This window comes from Macaca fascicularis, chromosome 8, assembly GCF_037993035.2.
Source record: "Macaca fascicularis isolate 582-1 chromosome 8, T2T-MFA8v1.1".
NCBI classification, from domain to species: domain Eukaryota; kingdom Metazoa; phylum Chordata; class Mammalia; order Primates; family Cercopithecidae; genus Macaca; species Macaca fascicularis.
Genome location: NC_088382.1, coordinates 92,395,555 through 92,418,144, shown reverse-complemented (window position 1 = coordinate 92,418,144; position 22,590 = coordinate 92,395,555). Strand labels below are relative to the sequence as shown.

Here is a 22,590-nt window from a genome sequence, read left to right as displayed (position 1 = left end):
CATTAACTCCAGGTAAAATGCCAGCCATGTAAAAAACTAGAGGTATAAATGCCATCAACTCGATTCAGTTATTCAGTTACTATTGTTTAATTTTCTAAATGAAATCTACTTCCCATGCTAAAGCCTGAAATATAAAAGTACAAAAACTCTCCCTTCCTAATTTTTTCTTCTTATTATTATTTTTATTAACAAATATATAATTTGTGGGGTATAAGATGATATTTTGATGTATTTACACAATGTGGAATGATTAAATCAAGCTAATTAGCATATACTTTATCTTAAATACCTATTATTTTTATGGTGAGACATATGAAATTTATTCTCTTAGTTATTTTGAAATGTACATTATTATATATAGACCTGAAAACCTATTCCTCCTGTCTATCTGAAACTTTATATCCTTTGATCAGCAACTCTACATTCTTTCCTTCCCCACCTCTTCCACCCCCTGCCTTGGGTAACTATCATTATACTGTCTACTTCTGTGAGTTCAACTTCTTTTTTATTCCTACATATTCGTGAGATCATGCAGTATTCGTCATTTCAGTGCCTGTGTTTCACTTAGCATAATGTCTCTGAAGATTCATCCATATTGTCCCAAATAACAGGATCTCCTCCTTTTTAAGCCTCAATGGTCTTCCATTGTGTATATAAACACATTTTCTTTTCCATTCATTTGTTGATGGACACTCAGCTGATTTACTACTTTGTCTTGGCTATTATGAAAAATACTGTAATGAAAATGAGAGGGCAGATAGCTCTTTGACATGCTGATTTCTTTATGCATAAACCCAGTAGTGAGATTGCTGGATCAAATGGTGGTCCTATTTTCAAATTTTCAAGGAATGTCCATACTATTTTTTATAATGGTTGTATACAAATTTACATTCCCACTACAGTGTATGAGAGTTGCCTTTTCTCCACAATCTCTCCAACACTTGTAATGTTTCATCTTTTTGATAAAAAGCCATTGTAATGGGTGTGAGGTGATATCTCATTATGGTTTTAATTTGCATTTCCCTAATGATTATTGATGCTAAGCACCTTTTCACGTACCTGTTGGCCACTTGGGTGTCTTATTTTGAGCAGTGTCTTTTCAGATCATTTTCCAATGTTCTAATAGGTATATCTGTATTCTTACTAATGAGTTGAGTTTCTTATACACTTTGGGTGTTGACCCCTTATCAATCTTGTCTAGACAACATAGCATGACCTCATCTCTAAAGCAAAACAAACGAACAGAAATTTCAAAAAATTCATATTTACCTCTTTCTGCTTAACTAGTTTATATATTCTTTGAACAGGAGAACATTTTCTTTGTAAGTATTTAATTTTCCCACAATATCTATAAATGTTACATGCATAACACAATATGTGCTTATTAAATGAAATATAAAGTTCTATGGTATTGGGTTGGGTTTAAGAAATAGATATTAGTTCTCTGGTCAGTATGAGTAGTTATTAGATTTTCATTGAAGAAAAATGTTATTCTTCAATAAAAACAAGCACTAAAGATTCAGCTATGATTTTCTGCTCAAAATTTTCTATACTTCCAGAAAAACAGCTGATAAGATTCAGCAACTGGAAAATACAAAGAATTAGAAATTCTAAAAGTCTGGAACTCAACCCTTGTTTTAGGCAAATTTTGTATACCAAAAGACAAACAAGGAAACAGAAAGCTTATAATATATGAAAAGTGCTCTAGGCAAGTTGAAATCACAATTCCAAGTATCTACTTCTGTTCTAAGATACGTGGCCTGCATTTGGGAATCAATAGTTTCTGGAAATAAAAATGCACTCTTGGGCAGGCATGGTGGCTCACGCCTGTAATCCCAGCACTTTGGGAGGCCGAGGCGGGCATTTCACAAGGTCAGGAGTTTGAGACCAACCTGACCAACATGGAGAAAGCCTGTCTCAACTAAAAATAAAAAAATTAGCCAGGCGTGGTGGTACGTGCCTGGATCCCAGCTAATCAGGAGGCTGAGGCAGGAGAATCACTTGAACCCAGGAGGCGGAGGTTGCAGTGAGTCGAGATTGTGCCAGTACACTCCAGCTTGGGGGACAGAGTGAGACTCTGTCTCAAAAAAAAAAAAAAAAAAAAAAAGCACACTTATGACTTCATTATTTACATTATAGTTGTTTAGACAAATAATCACAAATGCTTAGGATTTAAAATACCCTAATTATAAGTGAAATTTAAAGACTAAATAACGTTTTAATTAAAGTTTCTCTTACAGGTAAATATTTTAATGACAAAATTACTATTATGTTGTGATTTAAAGCTCTGAGTAATACTCATTTTATAAAACTTAAAACATAAGGGATACCTACTGTACTCAGTATTCTACATACTGAAAAGAAGAATATTTGTGACTCTAAGAACACAGAACATTTTTCTTTTCCATCCTAAAAAATAGCAATAATTTAGTATTTAAAAAATAAATGTAGGTTTAATAGTAAAATTATTTCATTTCTTACAGATAGTAGATTCTGTCTTAGTTAGGTTAGCATTACACATTGTTCTTTGAGTTTCACAATTTCAATTTACCTAATTAAAGCAAATTTAAAGTAGTAAAAAAAATGAAATTAGGTTCCAGTTCAGCTTTCATTTTTCTAAACTATATTATGTTCTGAAATACACACATATTTTTGTAGCACATTTTTGTAGACAGAATTTACTATTAAAACCTTAAGTCAATAAGGAGCCAAGTCAGCCAATATTTATTTCATGTAACATTAATGTGGCTTTCATGAAGTCTTAACTCAATTTTACCCTTTCTCTAGGCCATATTCATGCTACTCATGGTTCTGCATAGATAAGCACTGTCTCATAAGCTCCAGTATTAACAGAATTAGGTACAAAGGAGTACATAGAAGTATGATAATCCCCAAGGGAAGAAGAACGCTCCAAAGGTCTATATCTATGAAGAGAAAATAAAGAATTAAGACTTTGGCTGTATAATTTGATAAAAATACATTACTTGGAAAACATCTTCAAATATTTTTTAGAACAGAGTGCTTCTGGCTGAGACTTTCCCTATGAAGATAAATAATTTTTACATGTTATTTTTCTTGTTGCCAATAAGTCCTGCAAGAAGCAAAACATTATTTTTTTAATCTTTTTAGGAGCTTTCTATTTGCTCCATTTAGTGTCAATGTAAATATTTTAGTTTTTATTCACCTAGAACAGAACAGTGTATGTTGATCAAAATTTATATTTATATTAACTGAGATGGAGAAACAGTTAATCCTAATTCAAACAAAATTTTTAGTATCTTTGAATTTATATAAATTATTTTTCTATTCTAATAATTCTGGATATTTGTAAAGGACTATGAGAATTTTATAAATAGTACATAGAATAGTTCAGATTTGTTCATTTAGCTCTTTAAAATATACATATTGAGGCTATTTTCCTTAGCAAATTAATGCAGGAAAAGAAAACCAAATACTGCATGTTCTCACTTAGAAGCAGGAGCTAAATGATGACAACTCATGAACACATAGAAGGCAAAAACAGACACTGGGTTACACTTGAGGTCAAAGGGAACAAGGAGGGAGAGGAGCAGAAAAAGTAAATATTGGGTACTAGGCTTAATAATTGAGTGATGAAATAATCTGTACAGCAAACCACCATGGCATGAGTTGACCTACATGACATTCACATGTACCCCGAAACCTAAAATAAAAGTTTAAAGGTCTTAATTATTATTATTATTATTTAAATTTAGCCAAACTTTAAGCTTTCTGTCACACATACATCTTCTTCCTCATCTTCTATTACCAGTACATGGACCTGAGTAAGATAATGGTCATATGTATCCAACACCAAACTGAAGATATTTAAAGTTTTTCTTATTGATATGTTAAGGGTATTTTACTAACACTTCTAAAATTACTTTTACTATTTATATGTGATTTTATACCAATAAGAGATAGAGTAGATTGAACTGATTTGATTTATTCTGCCAAGTTTTAGCTACACAGACCGTAAAATATAATTACATAAAATTTGTCAATTGATAAAGCTGCAACATCTATGAAACTTAACTTTATGAATAAAATTACTTCGCCTTTATTTACTCAGGAAATGAATCATCCGTGTAAAATTGCCGTTTGAGCATAGATTTTAAAATAAAGTGTGACTGATTTACACTTCTAGCCTTTTTTATTTGGCTGAGGTAAATTAATGAGTTAACTGAACTTTACTTAATTTACCTTTTTAATGGAACTAATAATCCTTACTTCAAATAATTTTGTAACAAGACAATTCATTTAAAACCTCAAAGATGTACATAAAATTTAATATGTATTAATGTTTTCATTTGTAACTGCATGTTAATTTACTCTAACTGCATGTATAGAATATGAAAGGTAACATTAAGTTGAAATGTTATCAACTGGTACTAAGCATGGTTACTTAAGCATAAAGAGATCCTTTTTGTCAAGGCTCTTCCTAGACGAGAGTACTATAATAAGAATGATCTGGGCCGGGCGCAGTGGCTCACGCCTGTAATCCCTGCACTTTGGGAGGCCGAGGCGGGCGGATCACGAGGTCAGTAGATCGAGACCATCCTGGCTAACACGGTGAAACCCCGTCTCTACTAAAATACAAAAACTTAGCCGGGCGCGGTGGCGGGCGCCTGTAGTCCCAGCTACTCGGGAGGCTGAGGCAGGAGAATGGCGTGAACCCGGGAGGCGGAGCTTGCAGTGAGCTGAGATGGTGCCACTGCACTCCAGCCTGGGCGACAGAGTGAAGACTCCGCCTCAAAAAAAAAAAAAAAAAAAAAAAAGAATGATCTGTGTAGAAGGTTAAACTAGCACAGCTGATGAAATGATCAAATCAGACTCACAGAGATCCTACCTTGTGTCAAATTTTACTAATACAAATATTTGAGAACACAAATAATCAAGGAAGTCAGGCAGAGAAAGGGAAATCCAGGACATCTCATGTGGATCTTTCCTTTACTCATCACTCACCTGCGTGACCCAGAGTAACAGATGGATTCTCTAAGGGAAGTTTTGGAGTCATCTCACAAAGTTGGGATCATTTAGGTTATTAAATCCCTCTATTTTATATCTCAGATAGACACCCAGATTATTAGACTTTCCTGGGGTCCTGGGAGACATGCCCCATAAATCTATGGAACTTATGTTTGTGAATCATAAAATATTTTAAACTAGTAACTTTGTGCTAAAAATATTCCATAAATAAGAACCTACCTTCTAGAAAATATTGTTAATCTACCTACCAGAAGGTCAGTTATCAGTGTATTTACTAGAGGTTTAGACCATAACCTACCATTCCTTCTCTGTGGACATTTCCCACTCTCATAATCAAGAGAGAAGTGATCACAGGCCCACTGCTTTAATGTCTTTCTCTATAACCTGAAATCAGTCAATATATCCAGGCCACATTTCCCTCAGGTATGTTTTCATAATTTAACCTGACATATCATTCACAAAATGTGAGTACACTCTGATGATTATGAGGCTTTGAACATCTCACAAAGAGTAGATATTCAATCTATGGAAACATTAATGTTGGTCATCTTACTTCCAATAACTTTCAAAGTCTTTGTATATTTTTAAACCAGTTCAATTACTCTTTTTTCTCAGTTATCTGTATTTATGCGACTTTTTTCATACATATTGGTGAAGGCATTAATTAAGTATGTAATTATTCTAAGGCTGAGTTCACTTGCTTTTTGGGCCCCTTATCTTCCATAAGTACTACACCAACAGGTGTTCTGACTCAGGTTTATATAATATTTTCTCTTCCTGGTTCATTAATTCTCTACAGCTTACATTGCAATGAAGGGAAGAAGAAAATAAATAAGTAAAATAACATCTGCTGATACTGCGGTAAGTACTGTTAAAAAATAAAACAGTAACATGATACATAGTACCTGAGTGGAAGAAGGTATTTCCTGAGTTGATTTATATGCTGGATCCCTTTGGGTAGGAAATAATTATTCCAAGACATGAGAGAAGAAATTTCTAAGAGGAAAAGCAAGCAGAGAGACATAATACTGTGGCATGCATGTATGAATAACAAAAAGAAAGGTAATTAAGTTATATGAGCCAAGGGGAAAATAATTTGATTAGATATCAGGGAGGTAAACAAGGATCAGGCCTGGGAGTTCTGGCGTGGTCAAGTTTGGAGTTTTATTCCTCAGGTGATGGGAAGCCTTTTAAGTGTCTTTGAGCTGAGGAGTCATATGATCAAATTTCGTTTTCAAGGATTACTCTGGGAGCTTTTTGTTTGTTTGTTTTTTGATAATAAACTACAGTGTTAAGGTTAAGAGCATGGAGACTAATTAGGAAGTAAACATATTTTAAGAGAGAGAAGTTAAATGATGTTAGTTCCAGAATCAAAATCATGATTTGTTTTTATTTTGGCAAATTTTTGACCTAAATATTAAAGGAAAGAGAAATTATTGAATGTCTGCCACGGACACAATATTAACATGAAAATGTAAGCCATCTGCATTGTTTGTGCACTGAAAAGTTTACTTTTCTTGTAGACATTTTTGGGAGTTATGGCTGCACATTGACTAACCTATTATTAAAAATAATATTTCTTCTAAAATGTATATTGTCTTAGTTATGTTTCCTTTTCCTACATAATGCTTTTCAAGTTTAGTTTAAGCACCAAGTTTGTCTTTTAAGCGCCAAGTGATTCTGATTGGAAAAAACTGAATAAATTATTGGTTTTCCTCAGAGTGAAATGACATGAATACTTGGCTCACAAAATTCAGCTACAGAAATGCTTCTGGCTAATTCTTCCTTTATTCTTTGTTGCTAGGCTCCATAAGCCACTCTCTAAGTTGAGTTTAATGAAAATGAATTGCCGTATTATGTTCCATTCACATGATAACACAATTGGAATCCCTTTGACTCAAGAGAACTAAATAAGAAAAGCTAATAAGAAAACAAATATAATGTTACTTTAGAAAGGAATAAACACATAGTTACTGTAACTGTTTTCACACTGTTAGTAACATGGCAATTACTTGAAAATTGCATCTTTGGCATAAGCTTCCTCATACTTCCCCTGCAAATTAAATTACTCATCTCTGCACCTGCAGTTCACTGGAGAACAAACTCTGATAAACACAAGGCCATACAGGCAGGCATATTTACTCTTTTTTTTTTTTTTTTTTTTTTTTTTGTCTGCAGTGTCTCAAGATAAGAAAAGTTAAACTTAACAGTTAAAACAAAACGATAGCCAATGAACATCTGAATTATTGACCTAATAAAGTATTATCTGGAAAAGCACATACATTATGTTCTTAGGATTTATATTTATTATTAAATGCATTTCAAATTTTGGCATGAGAGGCAATCTCTAATTTTCCAGCTAATTCTCTAATTCATAGATAAGTAATTGGCATGAATGGAACCAGCATGGGAATCTCTTGTGGATATATGTGAGTTGAGAGGAATCAACTTCCCAACACCCACCAACACTCCATCATACTATGGCAGAGACATTTAGTTAATTTTCAAATGTATCATCAATTAGATTTATGGAAAAGGCTAAAAGTAACTTATTATTCAATTCAACTCACAGGAATAATAAATTATTTCAATTCTCTTTTTTTCATTCTGCACAAGAGCTAATTGGTGTTAGTTTAAATGCAAGTAGGGAGAGAAAATTCTCAAATTAAAATATTATCTAAATGTGTTTGGCTCTGAATAAGCGATTAGCAGAATTTTTGTAGACATCTATCTCCATTTGACCTCTAAAGACAAATTTGAAAATTAAGACATCAACTTATTGATATTAAACAAACATATGAAAATTAGATTAAAACACTGTATGGACAAGTCACAGTCCTTCCCATAAACTTAATACGACTCTTAACAGTTTGTGTGACTAAGAGAGTAATTTGTTTGCTTGTTTGTTTTCAATTTGAGTAGCAAGAATATACATATGAAATATGGGGTGTTCATCTTATTTGTGGACAGTTCTAAGAGAATAACTCTGCAAAATACATAATAAACTTTTAATTCATAAGGAATATAATAACGTAATGAAGAAGATCAAGATAGAGAAACAGTAAGTTGCCATAAGATGAATAGAGTACTTCATAGCAACTTATTCTGTGAAAAATTTCTGAGAATAAGATGTTCAGAAAGATTTCAATAAGGTAAATATTTAATGAGAATATAAAATTCTAGTACTTGTAAGCCATTTATATGTAGTTCTTTAAGTATTAGGCTAGGGCAGAAATAAAGGAGAAATTAAGCTGGAAGTAAGGAAGATTTGGTCTGAGATTTGGAATAATATCAAATCACAATAAAGGACAGGCAGAAGAAAAATAATCAGAAAACATAGGAGATTGATGCTAAAGATGCCTTTAAAGTAATAAGCTCTTCAAGATGTTTCACAATAAATAATTTTAAGATAACTAACGTAACTGATACATAGGTTAAATTTTCAAATATTGAAGGATAATAATACTGTAATATTAGTGATATTAAATAAATAATTTCTCTATGCCAAGCACTAAACTAATAACTTTATGTGGATTATTTTATTTGAGTATTACCAAAACCTTATGATATTAGTGTTTTTTGTTACTCATGAAGAAATTAAACCAAATTGTGCCAAAGCTATATATAACAGTAAAATAATAGAATATATATGCATATATATGGATATAAACACACACATTCATACATATGCAAACATTAGTAAAAATAAGCTGGAGTAATTATATTAACATGAGATACAGTAGACTTCAGAACAAGTGGTAGTACCAGGAATAAAGAGGGACATTGTGTAATGACAAAATAGTTTATTCTCATAATTGTAAAGTGTGTGCATCTGAAAATAGAGCTTCAAACTATAGGAAGAAGAAAATTCATAGAACTAAAAAGAGGAATAGGCAAATCCACATATAATTGGATGCTTCAACATTCTTCTCTCAGTGATTGGTAAACAAGTAGAGAGAAAATCAGCAAATGTACAGAAGATCTGAACAATATCAACCTAACTGACATATATAGAACACTATAACCAAGAAAAAAAAGGATACATATTTTTTTCTAAAAGTGAACAGTATGCAGTCAAGATATATCCAATTCTGAGCTGTAAAGCCCAAATTAACAAATTACGATAATTTATAAAAATTATGTCCTTAAGTTCACCACTACAGAATTACACTAGAAATCAGTATTAGAAAGGTATTTTGGAAATTCCAAACATTTGAAAAGTAAAAGACATGTATTTATACCTATAACTCAGAGGGTCTCATGGAAAATTAGAAATTATTTTGATTTGTGTAAAAATAAAAATATAGCATATCAAAATATGAAGGATACAACTAAAGCAAAATGTAAATGTACATTTATAGCATAAAGTAAAATTTGGGGATAAAAGAAAAATCTCAAATTAGTAATCAAATGACATATTTTAAAAACTAGAAAAATAAGAGCAACTTAATCTTAAATAAAACAAGAGGTAGTGAATGATAAAAATAAGAGCAGAAACCAATGAAATTGAAAATAGAATAGCAATAGGCTGCATTACGAAACCCAAAACTGGTTCTTGTAAAAGGTCAATAAAATTGTTAAACATCTAGCCTGATTGACAAGTAAAAAAGAGGAAAGGCACACATTACCAGAATCATAATAAAAAATGGAACATCATTATAGACACCACAAATATCAACTGGATAATAAGGGAATGAAACAAACAACTCTCTTCTAATAATTTTGACACTTTAGATAAAGTAGAATACTTCTTTAAACTATCAATATTAACTCAGGAAAAAACAAATAATCTTAATAGTACTAAACATATTAAAGTAATGTAATCCATAGCTTAAAACTATGCGACAAAGATAGCTCCAGGCCCAGAGGGTTTTGCTGATTAATTTTCTCAAATATTTAATTAAAGAGAGTCAATTCTATGCATTGCCTTCCAAAAATATAGAAGGAGGGAACACTTCTCCACATACTGTATAGGGCTGGCATTAACCTAATACCAAAACCAGGAATAGACATTACAAGACAAAAAACACAGACAACCATCCCTCATTAACACATACACAAACATCCTCAAAAATGTATTAGAAAATTGGATACGGTAAAATAAAAAAAGGAAAATGCACCAAGAAAATGGGAGAAGTTCTTCCTAAGAATGCATGGCTAGTTCAATATTCAAAAGTCAATCTATATCATTCACATGAACTAAAGAGAAAATGTGAATAGTATTTAAATAAATACAGAAAATCACTTGAAAAAATTGACCATCTATTTGTTTAAAAATGCAAGAAGACTGAAAAGAAAAAACTTTAAAACAACAATATTTGCAGGTGACATAATTGTCTATATAGAAAATACTAAAGAATTTACAATCTCATATGACTTAATTAGCATGGTTATATAATAAATGTCAATATATAAAAAGCAATTATACTTCTATATACCAGCAGTGAATAACTATAATTTTTTAAAAACACTGTACCATTTATAATAGCACTAAAACTTTGAAATTCCTAGATGTAACCCTACCAATATCAAGGTAGGATCTGCATGCTGAAAACTGCAAAACACTGATAAAAGTAATCAAATAAAACCCAATTTAATACAGAGATATACCACGTTTATGGATTAGAGAAATATTCAGCTATTGCTAAGATACCAATTCATTCCAAATTTGATCTATAGATTCAGTAAAATTTACATCAAAATACTAGCAGACTTTTCATCAATAAATATTTTATCAATAACATTTTTCTGAACATTATATGGAAAGGCAGAAGTATTAGAACTGGCAAAAATATTTGAACAGCCAAACAGTTTTGATAGGTCAAAGTTAAGAGACTCTGTGCTCCAAATTGAGACTTACTAAAAGTAATCAGAGTTGTGTGATGTTGGTGAAATGATAAAGATATCAGTTAATGGAAAAGGAGAGTTCCACATATAGACCCACATGCATAGAGTCAACAGGTTTATGACGCAGTTACAAAAGCAAGTCAATGGCAAAAGGATTGTCTTACATCTTAGTCTTGTTTAGGGTTTCTACAAAGGGATATCTGAGATTAGGTAAGTTACAAAGAAAAAATGTTTATTCGGCTTAGGATTCCGCAGGCTGTACAAGAAGCATGGCACCAGCACACGCTTCTGGTGAGGGATTCATACTGCTTCTACTCATGAGGGTAAGTAAAAAGGACCCAGCATGTACAGAGATCACATGGTGAAAGAAGAAACAAGACAGAGAACAAAAATGCCAGGCTCTTTCTAACAATCAGCTCTGAGAGAACTAACAGAGTTAGAACTCACTCACTGAACCTCCAGAGAACGTATTCATCTATTCATGAGGGATCCACTCACATGACCCAAATACCTCCCATTAGGCCCGGCCTCCAACACTGGGGATCAAACTTTCACGTGAGATGTGTAACGGACAAATATCCAAACTACAGTCTCTTCTCAACAAATGGTGGTGGAACAGTTAGATGTCCACATGCAAAATATTAACCTTGACCTAGACACATAGACCTCACAATTTATACAAAATCACTTCAAAGTGGATCATGAGCCTAGTTATAAAATTTTAAATTCTGGAGAAACACAGCATAGGAAATGTTAGAAACATGTGTTAAGCAAATAATTTTTAGATGCAGTATCAAAAATAGTGTCCATTCAGAATAAAAATAATTTGGACTTCAAAAATAAAAACTTCCGCTATACAAAAAAAAAAAAAATGTTGAAAGAATGAAAATATTTGTAAATCACATTACTGGAAAACAAAATTTTTCAGAATATGTAACAAACTATCAAAATTCAGACATGAGAAAAAATATAACCCTATATATGTGAACAAACATTGACAAATAAGATATCTGGATAACACTAGACCAACATAACAAGACATTATTCAGGAAGTTCTAAACATGGAAACAAAAGAACAATACCTGGTACCACAAAAACACATATAAGTACGTATGTATCCCTTATATTTTATAAACAATCATACAATAGAAACTATAAAAGAACCTGCTAACAACTTCATGATAGGGTCAAAACATCATATGTCAATATTAACCTTGAATGTAAATGGTCTAAACACTCCACATAAAAGACACACAGTGGCAAGTTGGATATAAATAAATAAATAAATAAATAAATAAATAAATAAAACAAGAGCCAGCCATCTGCTGTTTTCAGGAGACCCATCTCACATGTAACAACACCCATAGGTTTAAATTAAAGGGTTGGAAATAGATCTACCATGCAAACAGATTCAAAAGAGAGCAGGGATCACTATTATGATGTCAGTTAAAACAGACTTTAAACCAACAACAGTTAAAAAAAAAAAAAAAGATAAAGAAGGGCATTGCATAATGGCAAAGGGGCAAAGAGTTCAATTCAACAAGGAGACTTAACTGTATTAAATATATATGCACCCAACATTTGAGGACCCAGATTTACAAAACAAGTACTTCTATACCTATGAAAAGACTTAGTAAGCTAGACAATAATAGTGGGATAATTTGGCAGATCACTGCATTAGGCAGATCATTGAGGCAGAAAAGTAACAAAGAAATTCTGGACTTAACTTTGACATGTCACTAACTGTACCTAATAGACATAAAACTCTATCCATCCACCACAAATTTTACATTCTTCTCATCTGCACATGGAACATACTGCAAGATCATTCACATGCATCCCTTAAAACAAGTTTCAATAAATACAAAATAAGTTGAAATCATGCCAACCATACTCTCGGACCAAAGTGGAATAAGAATAGAAATCAACACCAAGAAGATATCTCAAAACCACAAAATGACCTGGAAACTATATAACTTGATCCTGAATGACTTTTGGGTGAACAACAAAATTAAGGCAGAAATAAAAAAAAATCATTTTAAATAAATGAAAACAGAGACACAATATATCAAAATCTCTAGGATGCAGCAAAAGCAGTACTAAGAGGAAAGTTTATACTGTTAATTGCCTACCTCAAAAAGTTAGAAATAGTTCAATGAATTATTTAACATCATACTTAAGGGAACTAGAAAAATAAGAACAAACTAATCCCAAAGCTAGCAGAAGAAAAGAAATAACTAAAATCAGAGCCAAACTGAACAGAACTGATACCAAAAAAAAAAAATCCATACAAAGAATCAACAATACCAAAATTTAAGTCTTTGAAAGGATACATAAGATTGATAGACCTCTAGCTAGATTAACAAAGAAAAAAAAATAAAGATCCAAATAAGCACGATCAAAAATGAAAAAAATGACAAAGGTGACATTACAGCTGATCCCACAGATATACAAAAGATACCCAGGGTTTATTATAAACACATTTATGCAAACAAACAAAGAAGAAATTGAGACTCTGAAGAGACCAATACTGAGTTCTAGAATTGAATCATTAATAAACCTACCAACTAAAACAGGTCCTGGACCAGAAGGATTGACAGATGAATTCTTCCAGATGTGAAAGAAGAGCTGGTACCAATTCTACTAAAGCTATTCCAAAAAGTTGAGGAGGTGCAACTTCTCCCTTACTCATTCTACAATGCCAGCATCACCCTGATACTAAAACATGGAAAAGACACAATGAAGAAAGGAAATGACAGGCAAATCCATGATGAATATACATGCAAAAATCCCTAACAAAATACTAGCAAACTGAATTCAGCAGCACATTATAAACTTAATTTACCATGATCAAGTTGGCATCGTTCCTGGTATGCAAGGTCAGTTCACAAAACACAAATCAATAAATGTGATTCACCACATGCATAGAATTAAAAACAAAAACTATATGTTCATCTCAATCAACACATAAAATCTTTTGATAAAATCCAATATCCCTTCAAAATAAAAACCCTCAAGATACTAGGCATTGAAAGAACATACCTCAAAATAATAAGCAATACCTCAAAATGATAAGTATACCTCAAAATGATAAGTGTACCTCAAAATAATAAGAGCCCTTTATGATAAACCCACAGCCAACATTATACCGTATAGGCAAAAACTAGGAACATTCCCCTTTAGAACTGGATCAAGACAAGGATGTCACTCTTACCACTCCTATTCAACATAGCTTTAGAAGTCCTTGCCAGAGCAATCAAGCAGAAGAAAGGAAGAAATGGCATTCAAAAGAAAAGAGGAAGTCAAATTCTTTTTGTTTGTTCATTTTTTGAGATGGAGTCTAGCTCTGTCGCCCAGGCTGGAGTGCAGTGGTGCCACCCCGGTTCACCGCAAGCTCTGTCTCCTGGGTTCAAGCCATTGTCCTCCCTCAGACTCCCAAGTAGCTGGGATTACAGGTGCCCACCACCACGCCTGGCTAATCTTTTGTATTTTTAGTAGAGATGGTGTCTCACCATGTTAGCTAGGATGGTCTCAATCTCCTGACCTCATGATCTGCCTGCCTCAGCCTCCCAATGTGCTTGGATTACAGGCGTGAGCCACCGCGCCCAGCGGAAGGAAGTCAAACTCTTTTGCTGATGAGAAGATTCTATACACAGAAAACCATAAAGACTCTGTGAGAAGGCTCCAGGAACCGATAAATGACTTCAGTCAAGTTACAGGATACAGAAGCAATTAAAAAAAAAAATCAGAAGCATTTCTATCCTCAATAACATTCAAGCTGAAAGCCAAATCAAAAATATAACACCAGTCACAATAACTGCAATAAAACTGAAATAAAATGCCTAGGAATGTATTTGACTAAGAAGGTGAAGCATCTCTACAAGGAAAACTACAAAACACTACTGAAAGAAATCGCAGATCAGAAAAACAAATGGATTTTCATGCTTATGTATTGGAAGAATCAGTGTTGTCAAACTGACTATATTGTCTAAAGCAATGCACAGGTTCAATGCTATTCCTATCAACCTGCCAACATCATTTTTCACAGAACTAGAAAAATATATTAAAAATTCATATGGAACCAAAAAAGAGCCCAGATAGCCAAAGCACTTCTAAGCAAAACCAACTAAGCCAGAGGCATCATATTACCTGGCTTCAAACTACACTAAAGGGCTACAATAACCAAAATAGCATGGAACTAGTACAAAAACAGACACAAAGACCAACTGAACAGAATAGAGAACTCGGAAATAAAATTGTACATCTAAAGCTGTCTGATTTTCAACAAAGTCAACAAAAATAAGAAATAGAGAAACAACTCCTTATTTGACAATTAGTGCTGAAACAAATGGCTAGCCATGTGCAGAAGAATCTAACTGAACACTACCTTTCATCGTATACAAAAATTAACTCAATATGGATTAAAGATTTAAATGCAATATCATCAACTTGAAGATTCCTGGAAGAAAACCTAGGAAATGCCATTCTGGACATCAGTCTTAGGAAATAATTTATGACTACATCCTGAAAAGCAATTGCAACAAAAACAAAAGTTGAGGAGTAGGACTTGATTAAAGCAAACAGCTTCCACACAGCCAAAAAGCTATAAACAGAGTAAATATAGAACCTACAGAATGGAACAAAAATATTCACAATACACATCATCTCACAAAGGTCTAATATCCAGAGTCTATAAGGAATTTAATTATATAAGCAAAAAAAAATTTTTTTTAAGTGGGCAAAAGATGTTAACAGATACTTCTCAAATGTAGACATACAAATGACCAACAAACCTATGAAAAAGAGTTTAATAATCACTAATCATTAATCACCAGAGAAATTCAAATCAAAACAACAATGAGATATTTCACAGTAGTCAGAATGGCTATTATTAAAAGTCAAAAAGCACAAAAACTGACGAGACTTTATCTTAGTAAAGTCTTGTGAAGTGGATGTTTGTTCACAATGTTCAATTCTACCCCAGAAGAAAACAGAGATTAAAAGAACAAATTCATATTCTCTACATCACATAGTTAATATTTTAAAAGCTGGCATTCAAACCCGGCTCTTTTGATTCTGAATCCACTGTTCTTTTTTATTGTACCATGTTAAACGATTTATATGATTAAATAAACTATATTGTATGAGATAATTCTTATTTTTAAATTATCCTCTGTATTTTTCACTGATTTAAAGGACATTTATATTTGTCAACTTGACAAACATTTAATGTATTCCAAATATTATTCAGAGTAGAAAAAGCACTGTTGACTCCACAAATGCCTTGAAGTTTTAACATCTAATTTAGTATGCACGACACATATTTTTAGGTAAGTATCATTACATTATTTATCAGGGTATAGTAGTCAAAATGGCTTTTACCATATTACTAAAAGCAAGCTTGTGACATGATGATGTTACTTTAATCATTTAGAAGCATAAGCTGATGAAAGCAAGTTTTCTTTCCATAATAATTATTTAATGCAATATTGCATTAAAAATAAATCATTGTTTCTCTGATTTTTACTTTGTGATCATTTTCATACAACATAACTACTTTGTTGCATGCCTCATTTTCAAGTTATGTCTATTCTATTATTTTGTCTACTTCTTCAGGTGTGTTTTAATAGGTGCAACCAATTCACGTGTTTTTTAAATGGTATCAGTAAGCTATATTGATATTTGAATAATTGAAGCTAAAGAGCCAACAAGAAAGATAAAGAAAAGCATTTTAAAGTTAGTCCAGATCCACATTCTTCATAATAACTTATTCTGAGTATATCTTTGGCAACTAAGTGTTTTGGAGAATATCAGTCTTTTGTTTCTATGGCTACTCATCAGAGTCAGTTTATGAGTATATGTGTGTACATCTTTGGAGTTCAGAATAACGGGGTCCAGTACTTTTATAGTTCCAAACATGTCTTGCTAGATTTTTTCCTTTTTACTCCAGGTAAAATTTCACAATGTTTCTGACAGATGGAATGCGATTCTGAAATAATAGTAATTTACCCATGAGAAAACCTGTTTTTTGTATGTAAATTAAAAAGAGGCCACTTTCTAAGTATTAAAAGACAGTATAAGGAAATAATTGACAAAAGTTTATGCTTGTTCTTGCTCAACAAGGTTACCATTATTCCTCCATTTTGTGATTATGCAAATAAAAAGATAATAATGTACTTATAATTTAGACAGGAAATGAAAGAGCTATGCTCAAAATTGTCATGCTTAAAGACGATGAAATATTGTGGGAATACCGATGACGCAGGAAAGATTTCCTCAACAAAGTTTCTTTCTGTATACTATTAAAGAGATTCTACAATCTATTTTTTCTCCTTTGATGAAGATGTTACTGATAAACTTTCATAACAGCATTTCAAGACATGGTAGTTTACATTTTTTTTAAAAAAATTAACCTAGACAGGGGAAGGACAAAGGGTGCATTTTTCCTTTGCCGGCAAGTATGGAGGATTTTGCAGCACAAGTCCTATGAATATTAACAATGCTGATTACTGATCCAGTAGACGATGACGGCTCATTCTCAGCAGTCACAGTCCATCACGTAGAGTCATATTTAGGGACTGTACCATTGCAAGTTATGGTTCTTGGGCACCCTGTAGCTTGCAGATTCTTGACACAAAAGACAGTTAACAGTATATTTATAGCCTTTAAGGTCACTGATCATTGATATGATGGACCATTATGTCTCCGGAACGTGTCAGCTGTTGGAACTATTGGTCTATTAACAGAATCTCCCCTGCACTGAGCCACATACACTATGATTCCATCTGCCGAATATCTCTATGAAAGAATTGCTAGAATCTGTTCTGCATATCCATGCTAAAGTAATTTCAATTGGCACAGTGATGCTTCTGTGCATCTATCAGGATTATACCTGAAAATTCTTGAGTATCTTTGCCACCTTCCTTATTAACAATCTAAAATATTATAGTAAATTATATTGTAACACACTACTATCGCAGCCAACAGCAATATTTATTAAGTCTCTTCATTTACTCTTATATGAGGTAGATTGTTTCTTTTAAGTTTCACTTTTTATAAAAAGAGTTTTTGCAAAATAAAAGGCAATTTTGAAGAAAATTTCATTGTTAAATTTTTGGGGGAGAATAATTATACAATTTTGGACGCACAGAAAATGTACTAAAACAATGCAGAGATGTTCTATTTATTTTTCTGCCAGCTTCTACTTACACTGATGTTTTATATAACAATAAAATATTTTAAAAACCTTCAGCAATTAACCTTGGCCCAGCATTATTTACTAAAGCATAGACTTACTCCAAATTTAGTGGTTTTCTCATAATGTCCATATTTTTACTATGCCACTTATTATGCCCGGCATAATTTTTTTCCTCAAATTTACTACATCCCAACGCTCATCATTCTAAAAAGAATTTCTTTTAGCATATCTTGTTTCCCTCAGGGAAACAAGTAACATGTTACGAGTAGTTCTGACTAATGCTTAAGGACCTGAGGCATTTCAACAGCTCTGATTGAGTTTGAAAGTGGACCTCCTGAAGTCTGCCAACAGGCTCTTTTTCCTCAAGTTTATTTACTATTTTCCCTGCTTTGACTTAAAATCAATCAGTTCTCCAAGGAATCTTGACTCCTTTAATTGGAGAATTGTAGTTAGGAACTATGTTCTTGGAACCAGGTGTGCTCATTGCTATTGCAGTGTCACTGTTTCTATTCACAGAAGAGACACATGTATAATCACACATGCTTATACACAAAAATATACTTATTCCACTTTTTTTGTATTTTTATATATAAAATGAGTACATATTGATATACCACTGACTCCAATCTAGCACCACACCATTTATTCTAGCCTGTCTACTTTTTATTTACAATCTCTCTCTCTAACAACTGTTTCTGAATTTTTAATTCATACCTTTATGAGAAATTTACCAACATACAACATATGTATGGCATCCTTTTCGTCTTTAATCTTATAGTGTTCAGTCAAGTCCTGAATTGTCTTGAATAAACTCAAAACATGAGAATAAATCTGTAAATGTATTAACTATGTTGTATACCAGATTATCACGCATTTAGTAGTTTGAAAAAAACTTTTTAAAAAATCTCTCGTATTTTGTAAGTCAGTCATCTGGGCGTGGTTGAGCTGGATGCTTCTGATTCAATATGTTTCACAGGCCTGCAATCAAGACATCAACTGAAGCTGTAGTCATCCTAAGTTTCTATAAGGAATCCACTTACCAGATGACTCAGGTGGCTGTGGGAAAGCATCAAAAATGCACTTCCAGATTCCTCAAATGACTGTTGGAAGGCGTCAGAAGATCCACTTTCAAACTCACTCAGAGCTTGAAGGAAACAAGAAACAAAAAATATATTTGTAGTAAATCTCCTCTTGGTGAACATAGTACATATGTGTTCTCCACATATATACCATATATTTTTAAACTATCAGATCTCAAACATAATTTTTTTTTATTTTGTATTTTTTTTTTAAGACAGAGTCTTGCTCTGTCGCCCAGGCTGGAGTGCAGTGATGCGATCTCCTCTCACTGCCATCTCCGCCTCCCGAGTTGAAGTAATTCTCCCACCTTAGCCCCCCAAGTAGCTGGGATTACAGGCATGTGCCACCATGCCTGGCTATTTTTTGTGTTTTTAGTGGAGACGGGGTTTCTCCATGTTGGCCAGGCTGGTCTCAAACTCCTGACCTCAAGTGATCCACCTGCCCCAGCTAGTGCTAAGATTACACTAGCTAATGTAATCCTAGTGATAGGATTACAGGCGTGAACCATTGTTCCTAGCCATATAACTTTTTTTTAAAGACTCAATTATGTGCTATCTTTAAGAAACATATTTACATATAAAGATACTTTTCTGATAAAAGCAAAAGCATGCAAAAGTTATACTATGAGAACATTGAATACACATATAAAAATTAGAGTATCCATATTAATATTAGGCAATGTAAATGTCAGAGCAAGGAATATTCCAGGGATATAGCAGTACTTCTCATAATGATGAAGAGATCAATTTATCAAGAGGCTAAAACCAAACTAAATGTGTGTATACCTAATAACTGAGTTTAAAATTATTAATGAGGAAATTAAAAGAATAAACAGAACAATCTCATTTATAATGGAATATTTTAATACTTCTCACTTAATAATTGATTAAAATTACTTACTGAGAAATTTAGTAAGGATATACAACTTTTGAACAAAACTGTTAAGCAAACAGATCCAATTCTTTATAGATTAACTCCACCCCAAAACACTAGAATACATATTTATTTTAATTGCATAAGTAACATTCAACAAGATAAAACATTTAATGCCAAAATGATTTTCAATTAATGTAAAATGACTGAAGTTATTCACAGTATATTGAAATAATGTAATTAAAGTAGAAATCAATAACAAAGATATTTGTCAAAACTCACAAATATCAGAAATATAAATAAACATATAAGTGTCTAATAAGCCAAAAATCATAGAAGATATTAGAAAATATTTTAAATTTGATGTAAATAAAAATAGACCATATCAGAATTTATAAAATCTGTCAGAGTCACATTCATAGAACTAAACACTCATATCAGAAAATAATTGTTTAAATGAACGATCTAAATTTCAACCTCAAGAAACTAGAAAAATAAAAGCAATCTTAACCAAAAATGCGAAGAAGGAAGAAAATAACGCACCTTAGAACATGCCTCTTTTCTATTTTTGGATTAATAATAGATGCAGAAAAAAAGCACTTGACAAAATTCAACACCCAATCATGATATAATTAAGAATAAAACAAACTTCCTCAACCTGATAAAGGGCATATACCCTGAATCTACAGCTGATATCATACTAAATATTGAAAGACTGCATCATTTCCCTATATTATCACTCGCAAGGCAAGGATTACCTGTCTCAACACATCTATTTCGCATTGAAATACAGGCCCTGGAGGTCTCATGTCTTGTCAGATACAGTTGCCCTTCTGCCAAAAACCTATGATCTAAAGATTAAAATTGTCTGCTTCATATTAACATTCTACAACAAAGGTAAAGACGTAGCAACTTCAGGGCATTTTTCTTTGAAAAGGGAAATAAATATCACTGTTCTGTACAATATCTGACACCCAAGCGGACACATGACTGCTCTCTCGCGATCATTTCAATGACTTGGTTCCACCCTCTCAGCTCTTATTTTCTCTCATTAAATCCTTTTATTTTCCATAAGAAATAACCCATCTTTACAATTGATTTTCTAAATGTGCTTCCTATCCAAAAAAATCTGTGATCTGCAGATCTTTATTAATTATCTACTATTTACTGTCTCTGTCCTTTTCAGTTCAATTCTACAAGTCTTTCAAAAACTGTGTGTGATTTTTACAAAGCAATTTATAATACACTCTATTTGAAAGAAAGGACACAGGCACATTCTCTATTGGGAGCCAACCTCTACCTTGGGGTCGCTATGAGATGGCTGTAGGAGAAAACATGAGAGAATCTTAGAAGTTCTAAATTTCAACCCAAAGGTTAACCCGAGGGCCAAAGCAAATCCTTGAAAGCCCTTTTCTCTGCTGGAAATGGTCTATTAGGAACCACTTCAAATTTTTCCTGAGGATCAAATGGGTGTAATAGGTAAACACTTGGTTTTATCTTTATCTGAAAAATATTTTACTGAGAACAGTAGCGATTTCCTCCTTAACCAGAGGCCCTTTCCAAGTTAGAGAAACTTCTGCTTGGAGAGAGTTAGGATGATATATAGTTGTATTTTCTAACCCAGCTAACCTTATTCCTTTATATTTCCTCTACATTCTGCTCTACAACTGAATAATTCTTCCTTTAGCATATTTCTATTAACATCTGACAAATCTCGACTAAAAGAAACCAACCAATGCTTTCTACATACTGCCTGGAAATAGTCTCAGTCAGATCCATCTATTCATTAGGTACATTTTTCTACTTTTCATGTTATCACAGCTGAAAATTTTGTTAAAATTTCTGCCACTATATAACACTGTTTCTTTGCCTTCAGTTTCCAATTATTTTTTTTTTGCCTCCCTCCTTTAAGCTTTCACCAACAGACATGTTGGGAACCATCAAACTTCTGAAGTCTTCCTCCAAGCCCTGCTAGCTTTTCAGCTGCTCAATGCCAAAGCCAATGCCAAATATTTTAAGTTTTATTTGTAAATGCCTTACCTTCGGTTACAAATTGTGTTCCATATATCTATTGCTGAATTAAATATTCCAAAATTTTTTGTGGTTTAAAGCAAAACCATTGTATTTTAACTCATGGATTCTATGTGAGTCAGGCACGTAGACAGGCTCAGCTGGGATGCTTGTTTTTCTCTTCATGGAGTTGTCAGCAGACAGAGGAGCTGGTCTGAAGTTGTTGGAACCAAACTGTCGATTCCCTCCTGGGCAGGGGTCGCCGCGAAGGATCACCAACACGAGATTCACAGCAGAGAGTTATTTATTACTAGCGCGCTAGGGTCCCAAGCTCTAAGTTGGCCCTGGGACCGCGAGTGCTTGTTACAGGTTGTTTATATAGGCAAACACAAGTTCAAACACAGCTTAGGGCACAAAATTCAAACAAAGCTTTAGGCGCGTGGTAATTGGGTCTGTCTATGGCCTGAGCAAGGTATCTTGTTCTGATTGGTTGGGGCGGGACCTTAGGAGTTTCTTTCCTGGAATTGCTGATTCCGGGAACATCGGGGACATTGAGTCAGGGTGGGACCCCATGA

General features: G+C 33.0%; 1 long non-coding RNA gene across 2 annotated transcripts; it reads right to left on the bottom strand.

Annotated features, from left to right (window-relative positions):
• Positions 1 to 359: 359 nt before the first annotated feature.
• Positions 360 to 22,515, bottom strand: LOC123575230 (uncharacterized). Of its 2 annotated transcripts, XR_010577027.1 has the most exons (5): positions 22,046 to 22,508; positions 19,093 to 19,196; positions 2,356 to 2,409; positions 1,060 to 1,223; positions 360 to 734 (listed from the first exon to the last, which is right to left on the bottom strand). It is a non-coding gene; the product is annotated as an uncharacterized lncRNA (long non-coding RNA). The 2 variants fall into 2 exon arrangements; XR_012416881.1 differs by lacking the exon at positions 2,356 to 2,409 and having other exon boundaries at positions 22,046 to 22,515.
• Between the last annotated feature and the right edge of the window lie 75 nt (positions 22,516 to 22,590).